This window comes from Gracilinanus agilis, chromosome 2 (genome assembly GCF_016433145.1).
Source record: "Gracilinanus agilis isolate LMUSP501 chromosome 2, AgileGrace, whole genome shotgun sequence".
NCBI lineage: Eukaryota > Metazoa > Chordata > Mammalia > Didelphimorphia > Didelphidae > Gracilinanus > Gracilinanus agilis.
In genome coordinates, this window is record NC_058131.1 from 499,616,510 (window position 1) to 499,626,548 (window position 10,039).

The 10,039-nt window shown below is 40.0% G+C and overlaps 1 pseudogene; it reads left to right on the top strand.

The window, feature by feature from the left end:
• The first annotated feature begins 7,120 nt into the window (after nt 1-7,120).
• LOC123236711 lies at nt 7,121-9,205 on the top strand (annotated as a pseudogene).
• Nucleotides 9,206-10,039: the final 834 nt, after the last annotated feature.

The following is a 10,039-nucleotide window of genomic DNA, read 5'->3' on the forward strand; positions in this document are numbered from 1 at the left end:
ACTTATTCTTACTAATGCTTCTAAAATAGGCATAGGTGTACTAACATATTGATATACTAACTTTAGAAAAAATGAATTAGAATTTAGAAGCTTGCAAAATTTTTCTTAGTTGATACTTTTGTTGTTAGTTCATGAAATTAGAAAAGTACATAGCTAGAATTTGTTACTTTGTTTTAGTTAGCAAATGTTTTGCTTTAAGACTGTTTGCTGATGTTTTGCATTTAATCTCACTTTTCCTTTCTGTTCAAAATTTTTGCAAAACTTAAATCCCCATTTCATTCCTATACCTTTCCCATAACCCATGTTAGCTTTAGCTTAGAATAGTCTTAGAATAGAAATAGGAGCTAAGAAACTCCTTTTCTTATTTTTGCAAACCTTAGCTAGGGATAAAAGCATAGTTGTAGTTTAGTTTTAGTATAAGTGTAGAATTTCCTCAAGACCTTAGAGACCTGGAAATGTCTCTAAGGTGCGAATTTCCAAAAGACAAATGAGCATATTGTAATGCAGAGTTGCTGCATGAATCTCTTGCTTTTGCAAAACCAACTGAAGCAACCCTGACAGTAGGGAATCTGAATGTTGACCCAGCCTGACCTGTGGTCTCATGGGCAAAAACCGTTAGAGCTGGGACTATAAATATTCCTTCAGAACCAACTGTGGGTCTTTTGGTTTTTGGCTTTTGGCTTTTGCTTTTGGCTTTTGGGATTTTGCCTGATTTTCCTTGACCTCTCCCTTGGCATTCTGCTATCCCCTGGATCTCCCCATTGGGCCCTGGGAGGAGGGAATTTTGGTGGGTGGAGATTGTGGGAACTAGCTTCTATAGGCAGGCAGGGACAAACTTAAACCAAACCATCACCTCATTTAGTAATCTGCTAGACCTTATTACATCAGGGTAGAGAAATTTATCCCTGGCTGAGGGCTGGCTCCCTCAGCCTGACTTCTACCTTCCATGTATCCCTGTCCCTCCCCCTCCCCCCCAGCACTGACTTCAACCCTAGCAACAGTTCCAGACCTTACCCTCTTCCCTCAGCTTACCTTTGGCTTTAATAAACCCCTTTGGCATTTATTCAAAGAGCTTCTGGTGATTCATTGTACCAACCACTAGGGCAAAGGCTGAGAAAGGAAAGAATAACTTTCCTTTATTTCCTGAGGGCTAAACCAGGCATCCATCTTGGTCAGGAAGTGAACCAGCTTTCACTTCCTGTAGGCTAGGAGTTTCTCTCCAGAAGGGAGGGGCTCTTTACTCCTTCCCTCAAAGGAACTCTAGAGATAGCAGGGAGGCTGAATAAAACCTTTCAGCCAGGCTCACACAACCTCTGGCTGACCCAAATTATCCTGTACTAAAAAGACAGCCTCCCTGCCTAAAAGACTCAACTGAGACCACCTAGTGCCCTCAAACACAAGCCTCTTCATTAGCAACATCATATTTTCCATATTACAGTTCACAGCTCCACAAGGAAATCACCAAAGAAATAATAATATGTCCGAAGAGAACTTCTTGAGTACTCCAGGAATGAGCAAAAGGAATCTCAGCACACAGGAACTCTGAGTGACCCCTTGCCAAAAGTGATCTCTAAGAATGAGATCACTTTCCCCTGGACTTTGTATAGTTTAGTGGGTCAATTGTTCTTATTGAACAACTTTTTAAAATGCCCCTTTCTAGATGATACTAAATGTATAATCTACTGAGGAAAGCTTATTAATGGGGACTCAAACAATTGGTATTAGAGAATGATCTTCCCCCAACTTCTCAGAGATAGCACTAGTATTCTGAGGAAGAGAAGTGGCCTTGCTCAAGGTCTCAATTGATTTACATTAATGAAATTGGAATAAGGATTCTTAAGAGATTATGTGGTTACATATTGATGCCTTTGTCTCATTCTTTTTTCATCTCCATCACTCTTGTTATATTCATAATCTGGGAAGTGATGGATGCCACCTTGACTGACAGGGATGGCAGTTAGAAGACTTAGAATGTTCCCAGGTGCCATGAACCAGGGGCAAATGTTGGTTGGTCCCACAGTATATATATAAATGCCCCTGACAGCCACTTTGAGGAAGGTCTCTCTCTAAAGGTCTCTGGACAGGAGTCTCTGGACTGGGAACTCTCTCTGGACTGAGTGGGTGGTTGAAGGGTGGCAGGGAGGTCTATGAAGAAGAGGGTAGGAGTAACTCTGAAGCTCTTTCCTGATAGACTGTGAGAGCTAGTGCATCACCAACACTGGTAGTGAGAAAGCTGAGAGAATAAGATCATTGATACAGCTGCATCAATATTATTCCCTATTCTCTGGCTTGGCTATGGCCAGGTCCAGCTGGAGATAGTGGGAGTGAGTAAATCTCCAGCTTCCACCAGATTAATAGCCTCCAGTCCTGAGTGTCAAATAGTTTATAGATAATAGATCAATAGGGTCTCCAATCCCCAATCCTTGTCTTTGTTATCTTTTCCCTGATTATAGATAAAGAGAGTTCAACAACAAGTACCTTCCTGAGTGGTCTATCTATCACAGCCCTTGGGAAGGAAGTCAAATGCAGTCAGATCCTTAATGTTATCCAAGGCAAATCAATAGCCCAATACTAATTTATCCAACCCCAGGTTGGACCTCAAAAGCTTATCCATCTGTCCAACCTCTCTAGGGTCCTTACTGGGCAGCTGTTAGAGAGAAAGGAATAGCTTACAGCAGCAGTCAAGGGTGATCAGGGGAGGTGATCCCCATCAACTGCAACTGAGGAGAGTACAGATAGATACATCAACATCATTGTATATCTATACATCTCCCTTGGACCCTTTATAGTCATAACACTCTCCATTAATTCTCTCTATCTAAAACCCATGAGAACCATCCTTGAGGGACATATGTATAGTAAAATATGACTGATTCCTGTGTGTAAGATGAACAGAAGCTGAGGAATGGAAAAGAGCTGCCATATTTAAAAGATATTGAAATTTGGTCCTAAATTTAGTATGTTTATACATGTAAAAGTAGCACTTGTGTATTAAAAATCATAGTTCAAAGAATAATTTAGAAAAATATTATATTTCTATCCATTTCTTCTTCTCCCCCTACAATCTCTATTCCTCTATCTTATTTTCTTCCTCTCTCCCTGTCCTACAACCCCATAACTCAGCCATATATCCTTAGCTGAACTGGTGTTGACCTTAATCCTCTTCAGGGGGGAATGTGATATTGGCATTCTCCTTAGGGTGTGTGTGTATGTTTTATAATCAGAATGTCTATATTATAATCTATAATGTAAAATTTAAATTCTTTGAAAGTAATTTCAGAGGGGAATGTATAATTCTCCTCAGAAGGGAATGTATGTTTTATAATCTACAATGTAAAGTTTAAATGCTTTTGAGAGTAATTTCAGGATAAGAAATTTGTCATCTCCCCAGAATCCAGACAACGAACCTGTTTGCAGAAGGCACAGTGAAGATGCCTACAAAAACCTACACTGCATCAAGAAGATCCAGAATGAACTTTGGCGTGCAGTTGATTGAACTGTGGGGAGTTGAATGCATTTGTTTTGAATGTACACTCTTATGCCAAAGGGGACTGGCCCTAATTGCCTTTTTATCAATGCACCTAGCAATCATTGGATCATTGGTTTTATCCTCTTTTCTTTTTATCCCCAAATTTCTGTAATTTAAAAGTTAGTTATGTTTACAAGAACTTTTGGGAAGACCAGTCTCCCTCATCTCTTCAGGGGGGAATGTGATATTGGAAATTTGGGAGTCCTTGAACTAATTTTGAGTTCCCTGGGGTCTTCAAACTACATTTCCCATGATTCTTTGCTTGTGTAATGACATAGGCAGGAAGAGTAATAACATAGAGAAAAGTATAAAGACTGAGGACTGGATTGGTACTGCCTCTTTTCTGACCTGGGAGCAGGAGCCAGGATGAGAGGAGAAGGCAACAGGGTGCGACTTTCAAACTAATTCTTTTTTTTTTTAACCCTTACCTTCTGTCTTGGAGTCAATACTGTGTATTGGCTCCAAGGTAGAAGAGTGGTAAGGGTAGGCAATGGGGGTCAAGTGACTTGCCCAGGGTCACACAGCTGGGAAGTGTCTGAGGACAGATTTGAACCTAGGACCTCCCGTCCCTAGACCTGGCTCTCAATCCACTGAGCTACCTAGCTGCCCCCTCAAACTAACTCTTAACAAGCACATGGCTTCATTTTTCTAATGGCAGTTAATAAATCTTTAAAAACCATAATATTTTTAAATCTATCCTTTTATATCCATTTTATTTCTTACACTCTTCATTTCCTTCCCCTCTCTGACCTCTAATTTCTCTACCCCATCCCTCTTCCAGGGGTCTCCTTTCTCCCACCACTCTACTTCACCTTAGTTAACACTGGAATTGAGTTCTATCTCTTTAAAGAGTGAGAGAAGGAAAAGAAAAAAACATTTCTCCAAATATTACTTTAACCATTTTAAGTTTATTCTCTTCAGTATTTACAAAAGCAAAAGTTTGAAAGGGAAAGTGGGATGGAGGAAGTGTAATACAGAGTAACACAGGGTCACTCTGATTTTCAGTTTGGCCCTACTTTTCCAGATGACTCCGAAAGATGGATTATCTCTGTGGCATCCTCCTTCTTGCTGTATTTTCCTCTTTCTTCCCATCCCTTTTGGTTTATAGTCTTTCATACTGTACACTTTCTACCAAGTTATGTCCAAGGCTTTTGGAAGTTGAGAAAATCTAGGGAAAAAATCTCTCTTCCATTTTGGTGGTAAGTTCTCTAGCTTTACCTCTCATGCTACTCAATCTGGCTATACTTCTATGAATGAAGTAAAAAAGGCTGATTATACAAGTGAAACAAATCAATATAGTAGATGTGCCTAATTCCACATCTGTAGTCAACCATCTTTTCTTAATGGCAGGAATTATGATTCCTCATGAGACTTCAAACATCATGATTACATAAAGGCAATAATAATGATAATAAAAACAATAGCTAGTCATTATTTAGATCTTTAACATATGCAAAGTGCTGTACATATACAATCTCATTTGATCCTCACAAAAATCCTGAAAAGTAGATGTTATTATTGCACTCATTTTACAGAAGAAGAAATTAAGGTAGATAAAGGTTCCTGACTCATCTGGAATCACATATCTAATAAGTGTCTGAGGAAGGCTTTGAATTCCGGTCTTACTGGTATCAGATCTGTCTTCTTACCCACTTCATATTCTAGCTGCTTCTATCTAAATTGAATATGAATTTTTTAACACTGCTTTCCTTCATATATATAATTTCTTGATTTTGTTCATTCATCTTTGCATCAATTTCTATGAACCTTTCCAAGTTTCTCTGAATTTGGAATTTTTGTAATTTCTAATGGTGCAGTGATGTTCAATTTTACTTGTACAACAAGATTGTTGGAAGACACCTGGGTGGCTCAGTGGTTTGAGAACCAGGCCTAGAGATGGGAGGTCCTGGGCTCAAATCTGGCCTCAGACACTTCCTAGCTGTGTGACCGTGGGCAAGTCCCTTCACCCCCACTGCCTAGCCCTTAGTGGTCTTCTGCCTTAGAACCAATACACAGCATTAATTCTAAGATGGAAAGTAAGGTTGTTTTTTTTTAAAAAGGACAAGATTGATTTACTTAATAAGAAATATGGAGTCCTTGAGAATTTTTCACCAGAGAAATGGCATAATCAAGCAATAGCTGAGAATTCATAAGGAAGACCTATTGAGAGGCTAAGACTATTTTTCAATTTGACCCCAGATTGAACCTACTGGTTGTTGAGACAACACCAGTTGGGAGCCAAATGGTAGCTCAGAAATGGTCATTATATCTTGCTATCTCAGGCATCTATCTCTTATCACCCACTTATTTTTAGTGCTTATTTGCCTGGCTCTTTGATGTTAGATATTATTACTGAGATGATAGTAAGGGAAATAAGGATCACTTCCAAAAATACGAATTATACAGAGAATCTCATTTCCCTTTCAACAAATTACCCCAGGAAAGAACTAGGTGTTTGGCTCCATGGTCTCTGCCTCCCAGGCTCTTTGCATGCTCATAGTTAGCATTTAATAGGTAGCATATAGAGAGAGATTTAGGGTTTAAAAAGAATTTTGTAAATATTAACTCATTTGATCCTCATAATAACCTTGGGAGTTGGGTACAATCATTATCTCCATTTTACTGATGAGGAAACTGAAAAAGTGAGAAATTAACTTATTTGCCCAACTTTATAGAATTTGTAAGTTCCTGAGACTAGATTTGTATTTAGGTCTTCCTTACCAGATTCAGCTCTCTATACAGACTAGCTGCCCCTAGTTAAGAGAAAATTGAAAGATGCTCCCAGGGCCATTGCTGTCACTGTGTCAGAATCATAATTTTTTGTCTTTTCTGTGTTTGAATATAGCCTAGTGCTTAAGACTTTGAACTAGATATGGCTGTGAAAGGGAACCCAGAGGCCATCTAATCCAATCCCCTTTTATAGATGAGGAGATTAAGGCTCAGAAAGGTTAATCAATTTACCTAAAGTTGCAGGGGAAATAAGTGGTAGAAATAGACTTCTCACAGAACTATATTTTTATAGGAAACATTAAAGCAGAAACACTGGGAAAGCTATTACTCATCAACATTAAGTTCTCCATGATAAAGATTTCAAATATGTCTCTTTCATCCTCCTTCCTTCCAAAGACACAGTTCTTTATATATAATGGACCAATCCTAAATATGAGTCCAGAGGTTCTGTACCTTCATTCTTTTATAATCTTTTTCTTTTATTATGTTATGGGCACCAGGACCACACTTGTATCTATTATCCCTCTCTTTGTCTACCATGTTTTCAGGCCAAATCTGTCTTTGATATTTACTTCATTGAAATGATTGTTGACTAGCCATATGTCTTTGGGTATATTTGGGACCCCTGTGATCTAAAATACTCTGTAATCATGGTGCCCAAGATTTAAAGCCATATAGTATCATCACTAGAAGAATGTGCACACATGTGCAAATGTGTAATGAATATATAAACATACAAATATGTCTGGTGTAGCAGGGAGCATCTAGGGATCACTGAAGTACTTTCCCCTTTATGACTTAACAAAAAGCATTATAATGGCTAGGAAAATAAACCCAAGGATCAGCTACCAGCCATCAAACATGTTGAGACTCAGTATGTTCTGAGCAGTCTGATTGGTCCATGGATTCCATAACTGGTACTGGATCAGGCCACTAGTAAACTCCTCACTTTCTATTACTGTTTCTCCCTTCATTTCCTCTTTGGTTATGAAGATCAGAAAATATAAGAAAATGCAGAATCTAACAAAGCCTCTGAACTGGACCCAGTTGTACCAGGAGCACTATATCCCCTTGAGCAAGGACCAATTGCTGGGACATCTCTCCCAGGAGTTTCACTCATGTCCCTCTGAAGAATCTCCTTTCTCTGAGTTTGCATTTCAAGCTGAATTCTACACTGCACAAAAGTACAAGCACATCCTAACCCAGATGCAAGCACTGTACTACCCCATTAGCCAGAATCCTGACATTCTCCACAATCTCTGCTGGCTAATCACCAGCATCAGGACAAAGAACAGGAACTGCTCAGAGCTCTGGAGCCCCAATTAAATCAAATCAACTACTCCCTTCTGGCAGAGGAAATAGTGGTTTTTTCCCTGCCCCTATGGCACAAGATTAAAGTGGTCAAGGTGAAAGCTAACCTGAAAAGGTAAACTTTGATGGGGTTGTGGGCATTGGATCAGTGCTAGGGGATTATCTCCCCCAGTACATGGGGGTACCTGGGCTTCTTCACAAAGCTGCTAGAAGAAAGACGCTATGTTCAGTGGGTGGTGATGGCAGTGAGCACCATACTGGACATGCCTCTAGACAGCTTGAAGTACTTATTGCCTGCGGTGAAGACATGGACTTCCAGACTTTAGTTTAATTCTGCTCCAATTCATGGTCCTGGTATTGGGCTAGGAAGCTTTCAACAATGTGGGCATGTTGGCTGCTTCTTCTCTCCATGTAGCTACCTCCCTGCTCCTGCTGCTCTTTATTTCTCTCATGGAGCACCGAACTTTCACAATTTTCACCCAGCAGGGGAAGCGGAATATCCTAGAGTTAATCCATCAGTTCTATTTCCGTACCATGTCCAGCAATTTTGAGCTGATCAATAACACACATCAAGGAGGCCTGGTAAATCCACAGTTTCCTGAGCAGGAAAGGGGATGTGCCTCGAGAGGAGAGTGCCCAGAAAATTTTGGAAAGCTGATCATGACCTGCTTGGGTCTCAAAGTGAGCTTTGTTATGAGTAAGATTAGATTAGCTAGTTATTAGGTATTCATTATATATTGATTAGGAAGTACCTAGCAGGAAGGAGCTGGAGTTGGGAATTCCAGGTTGGAATGAAGGAGGAGGAAGTCTAGGTGTGTTCTGTGTGTGGACTCCATTAGTGGTAGGCAAAAACTGTTGCCAGCCTGGGAGAACTCAGAGCAAAGGACACCTTGCATCCTGTTTTCCCCTGGGATCCTGTGTGGTGTGGCATTTAAGGAAAGAACAAGAGAAGAGGACAGTGCTTCAAGCAAAACCCTTACTGCTTAGTTCCTGAGACAACTGTAGCTCCTGGCATCCAGACATCATCAGTGGATTGCAGTGAGAAATCCCAAAGCCACAAAAGCCCCAGCTGTACTCAAGCCTGGCAGGTTCCAGGTGTGAGGCAGAAACCCAGAGACTCCAGTATAGCTCCTTGGGCCCTATTAGTTAGATAGCTTAAATTAGTGTAGTGAATAAGTCCTTCCCTGTCCCTTTGGGTTTTGTTATTAGGTGTTAAGATTTTAGAGTAGTCATTCCTATCCCTCCTTTTAGTTGTTTCTAATTAAAACCCAATTTCACCTTGTTACCTTATCAGTTAATTCAAGGCCTCTGGCCAGAGTGACAGTTGGCTGTTATTTTTCCAGTTGGGAGTGGTGTAGCTGTACAAGACTTCAGTGTCCAGTTTTAGTCTCTCTTACATCCCAGAGAGTGTTCCCACAAACCCCATAGTTGATTTTAATATCCCTGGTGACCCCATTACTTATATTTTCCTACAGCTTCAATGGAGCCCAAGCACTGGATGGTCACAAAGTTCTTTTTGAAAACATGTCCATCCGACTCCTGACCAGCTTTTACAAGAATCTTAACCCCCTTCTGATTAGCCAGACCTACAAAGCCTTGGACTCTCCTTCTCAGACCCAGCCTAACAAGGAATGAGTTACTTATTGCCCCATATGCTATCCTTTCCTGGTGGCTCTCCCTTTTGTTGTGTCATCTGAGGGCTACACTCTTGGAGCATGGATGAAGAAGTGTCCAATGCAAACGAGAATCTAGGAAATGGAGAGAGGCAATAGTAACTGAAATTTTCCCTAGTGTTCCTGCCACCTCTTTGTTGTGGAGAAAAGAGCAGGTAATGGACCTGTCCCCTTCCCCAAAGGGACTGGTAATACCCAATCCCTTCCAAACTCTGTTTATCTTTCCCCTGGACTAAGGTATCTAAAATTCTTATTTCAGAAAAAAAAAAAGTCAACCTTATCCCAACCATGAGATATTTCCATTCATTCATATCCTGGCTACCCCTAGTAATTTTTTTAAACTTCTCCCCTACCCACTCTCGAAAGAAGCACTGTAATGGTTTGTACATATGATTGTTGAAATTAAAGTGGAGTTATATTCCAATTATATTTATTTCTTCCTTTCATGAACTATTTAGTAAGAGTTCCTTTAGCATTATATCATTAGTATAATGAAGGATTAGTACAATTTAATGAATGAGGACTCCAAAGGGACCTAAGAGGTCTGGGTTCTTATCAAAGTTCTATTACTAGCTTTATGGCATTGAAGCAGTTCATTAACGTATTGTTAGTTTTAGATTGTTTTTTAATCTACAAAATGACCCTCCCCCAAATAGATTTGATAAACTCCAAATTCCTTTCTAGTGTTTAATGTTCCTATCCAGCAAGTCTCTAAAGCAGCCCTTTAAGTGAATTCTGCTTACTGGTCAGATTAAAGTGCTATGAACCTTCCTTGAGTTCACAGAACAAGAAGAGT